We start from the raw sequence: 4,718 nt of genomic DNA, 5'->3' as shown, positions 1-4,718 counted from the left end.
AATAACCTGAGGGTTTTTCTTCCTTTTTTTAAAAAATGGCTTTAATATAGTGTCAGATGGTCACTAGCCTTAACCAGCGATCACTTCATAAGCTCTATACATGTCTACTCACTATGTTTTACACCTGAAACTAATATAATATTGTATGTCAACTAAAATAGAAAAATAAAAAAATGTTTTAAAAATAACTTCATTGTCACCCAGCCAGCATGGCTCAGTGGTTGAGCATCGACCTATGAACCTGGAGGTCACAGTTTGATCCCCAGTGTGGGGCGTGTGGGAGGCAGCTGATTGGTGATCCTCTCTCATCAAAGATGTTTCTATCTCTAGCTCCCTCTACCAAATCAATCAAAATATATTTTAAAATAATAGTAAATAGCTTTATTGTCAATATAGCTATGTATATTGACATACAATAAATGGCATATATTTAAAATGTACAATTTCACGTTTTGACATACACACATACACACACAAACACATACCTGTGACACCATCACAAGATCATGTACATCCGTTACTGACAAGCATCTTTGTGCCCCTTTGTAACCAATCCTTCCTGCTCTTCCTTGCCCCTTGCCATTCCCAGGTAATCACATATCTGCTTTCGTTCACTATAGGTTAATTTACATTTTATAGAATTTTTAATAAATGGAAGCATACAGTATATGCTCACTTTATTATTATTATTATTTATTTATTTTAAAAGTTTTTTAGGGAGAAGAAGAGAAACGTCAATGTGAGAGAGAAGCATCGATCGGCTGCTTCCTGCATGCCCCCTACTAGGGATCAAGCCTGCAACCTTGGCATGTAACTTGATCAGGAATAGACCCTCTGGTGTATGGAACAATGCTCAACCAACTGAGCCACACTGGCCAGGGCTATACTCACTTTTGTCTGGCAGTATAACCACAGGATATAAATTATCCTCAGGATAATTATGACAATCAATTTGAGGTTTATTCATGTTGTTGAATGTGTCAATAGTTCATTCCCTTTTATTGATGAGAAGTATCCTATTGCACGGATATACAAACATTGTTTATTCACTTGTTGATGAATATTTGGATTGTTTTTAGTTATGAGCAAAGCTGCTATGAACATTAATGTACAGGTCCTTGTGTGGAAATATGGTTATAGGCTCTCATTTTTCTTGGGTAAATACCTAGGAGTGAAATTGATGGGTTATATGGTATGTGTAACTTTTTAAGAAGCTGCCTGGCTGTATCCCTGTGGTTATACCACTTCACATCCCACCAGCAGTAAAAGTTTCAGTTGCTCCGTATCCTGTCGCCAAGTGTGATTGCTCTTTAATTGTAGCCATCTAGTAGGTCTGCAGAGGTAGCTCGTGATTTTAATTTGCTTTTTCCTGATGATGAATGATGCTGAGGATCCTTTCTTGTCCTTATGTGTTTATATATTTTCACCTATTTTTGATGATGTGTCTGTTCAAATCTCTTACCCATTGTTATTGGGTTGTTTTCTCATTACTGACTTTAGAGTTCTCTTAGATGCTGCATCCACATCCTTTATCACATGGGTTATTTGCAAATAATTTCTCCCAGTCTGTGGCTTGTATGTTCATTCATTTAATAGTGTCTTTTGAGGAGTTCTTAATTTTGATGAAGTCCAATTTAATAAAAGCATTTTAAAATAATAATTTTACTTTTGTTGTGATATCAAAGAAATCTTTGTGACCTTGAGTCACAAAGGCTTTCTCCTTGTACTTTTCTTGTCAGTTTTAGGTTTTACATTTAGGTCTACGATACATTTTGAGTTAATTTTTGGTGTGTATGGTGTGAGGCAGGGGTTGTCAAAACTTTTCTAAAGGATCAGATAGTAAAGACTTTAGGCTTTGAAAGCCATCCAATGTCAGTAACTACTCAACTCTTGTCATGTAGAGCAAAAGCAGGCTGAGACAATAAATAAATGAGTGTGCCTATGTTTCAACAAAACTTTATTTATAAAAACAGGCAGTGGGCGCATTTGGCCCACTGATCAGAGTCTGCTGACTCCTTCTTTAAATCTCCAAACACCACTAAAACCCCCTTGGCAACAGAAACAGCCCCCTCCATCCCCATCTGCCAGGTCTGGTCCCACCTTGCTTAAAAATCCTTGTGACGCCCTAGCCGGTTTGGCTCAGTGGATAGAGCGTTGGCCTGCAGACTGAAAGGTCCCGGGTTTGATTCCGGTCAAGGGCATGTACCTGGGTTGCGGGCACATCCCCAGTAGGAGGTGTACAGGAGGCAGCTGATCGATGTTTCTCTCCCATTGATGTTTCTAACTCTCTATTCCTCTCCCTTCCTCTCTGTAAAAAAATCAATAAAATATATTTAAAAAAATTCCTGTGACTTCATCTGAGGTGAGTACCTTGAAAAGGAATGACAATTTTTATCATGCCTTATTCCTACCTACTTGTCTGCCCCGAGAGGACCACGTACAAAATCGGACTCAGGAAGAGGTGTCTACATGCCAGAATCTCAGGTGGACAAAGCAACCTGTTAGGTCATTCAACTTCTTCATACTCTCTGCTTGCTTGGGGTTGACAAGAAAAGGTCCAGAAGGTCAGGTCAAATTCTGCCCCTAATGCTGTAAGAGATTGATCAAGTCACTGCACTTCTTCCTTCCTCTGCATCCCCATCTGTGGTGAGAAGAAAAAAAAAAAAGATTTCTCCCAACACTCGCTGTTATTGAATAGATAAGATTAAGACAATACATTTCTTATCCCTCTGGTTTGCTCTCTACCAGACAATTCCAAAGCTGCCTTCTCCTTGAATCGTTTTTAAAAACTGCTTTTTAAAAAAGCACTACACAAATGCAAGATATTGCTACCATTTTCTCTTTTTAAGTAATTCTAGAAAGCCCTACCCGAGGATTTCACAATCTGTCCCCGTCCCTTGGTGCCTCTGTCTGTTGCCAGGGAGAGAGATTATCCCGGCTTGGGGAAGGTCAGCCAGCCCCAGCACGATCTCTAACACGGCTTGGCTTGCCAGCCCACAGATTCAAAGCCAGTGACACAGAGACTGGACAAGACCACTCCAAGGCCAAACAGAGTGGCCGCTGAGAAGAGAACACTCAGCACCACTCAAGCTTCTCGCAGGCCTCTAATCACCACCCACGCCCGCAGGAGGCCACAGGCAGGCTGCGGGCTGTCAGAATCCCAAAAGGGGGACTGTCTTTGAGAACAGCGCCGTATCTGCAGGGCCCTGGGGCCCCTGCTTTGAACACTGCAGAGATGAAAGAGCAGATCTCCCAGACTACAGAGGAGCCGGTACACAAGCCGCACAGACATAAAAGTATTTATCACAGTCATTTATAAATGCATGCAAGAGCCTGGGACCCAGCCATGTGCCTCATTCCATGCTAACCTCTTAAATGAACATCTGAATTTCTTAAGAACTAAGTTGTTAAATCGCTATTATTAAGAACGACTCCCGTTTTATGTAAGGGTGAATAATTTAGAAAGATTTCACACCATTGTCCAGAACAGCCATGGGCAAACTACTGCCCATGATGAAATGAATAAAACTAAAAAAAAAAAAAAGACCGTACCCTTTTATGTAATGATGTTTACTTTGAATTTATATTAGTTCACACAAACACTCCATCCATGCTTTTGTTCTGGCCCTCCGGTCCAGTTTAAGAACCCATTGTGGCCCTCGAATCAAAAAGTTTGCCCACCCCTGGTCTAGAAGAATCTAGATCCTCCGGTTGTTAAGTGGGGTAGCAGAGCACTGTTACCCTTCCAGTTCAGAGAGGTGAAGCGACTTGTGACTTGTGACTTGTTGGACATCCCGTAGATAGAAAGTGGTAGAGCTGGTGTGGCACCTCTGGTATTCTGACCCCAAGCCTGGCGCTTTTCCCCCTCAGTCCTTCTGAGGGTTGAGTGGAAAGACTTTTATCAGGTGGGACACCTTAGGAAGGAGGCACTGGCAGAAAGGAGAGATGAGCTGACTGATGCAGGATGCCAGTTCAGCCGGTCCTGCCTACCAATATGGAGACAGCTCTTAGGGGCAGATCATCCTTCCCACCCCCCACCCCCTCTTACCTGAACACATTGTTCCAGGCTTATAAGGGACTATTGTGTTTTCTTTACAAAAGGATTCACCAGAGAGAGCTTTGAATAGTAATCTCCCCAAGGGCATCTAAAATAGGGTTCAAACCATAAAAATGATATATAAATCCAATTTGGGGAGACAGCAGTATATTGTACAAGGTCCATATATAGTCAATTGCATGTGCCGATAGATAGTCACTGGGGTCATTTAAGACAAGGGTAGGAGAAAATGACTTCTAAAGAGTATGGTTGTGCTGGTCTCTGACTCTCCAATGCTCGATAAAGAGATAAAGAGGCCGTGGACTCAGTGTGTGTGTGTGTGTGTGTGTGTGTGTGTATGTGTGTACTCATGGGAGGGGTATATACCTGGTGGGGGAAAGCCTGGCTTTAACTACCAAAGTTGAAGTTCAATGATGCTGTCTTCCAAGAAGGTTGCCTTTGACTTTTTCTAATGAAAAATTAATAGGCGCTTGCTTGCCGCTGCCTTTAATTACATTAGCGAGAGATGAGTGTCTGCCAACCGGCATGGCTCCGCTGTCTTCTTGCTGATCTGCTCTCAGCAAAGCCCACTGGTTTGGGAGGAGAAATGGCGCCATTTTGGCTGAGCAGCTGAAGAGGCAGAAACATCATGGGGTAAAGATTGTACCACATTTTCGGCTAA

This window comes from Myotis davidii, unplaced genomic scaffold (genome assembly GCF_000327345.1).
Source record: "Myotis davidii unplaced genomic scaffold, ASM32734v1 scaffold745, whole genome shotgun sequence".
Lineage (NCBI taxonomy): Eukaryota > Metazoa > Chordata > Mammalia > Chiroptera > Vespertilionidae > Myotis > Myotis davidii.
Note: the sequence above shows the minus strand (reverse complement) of the source record.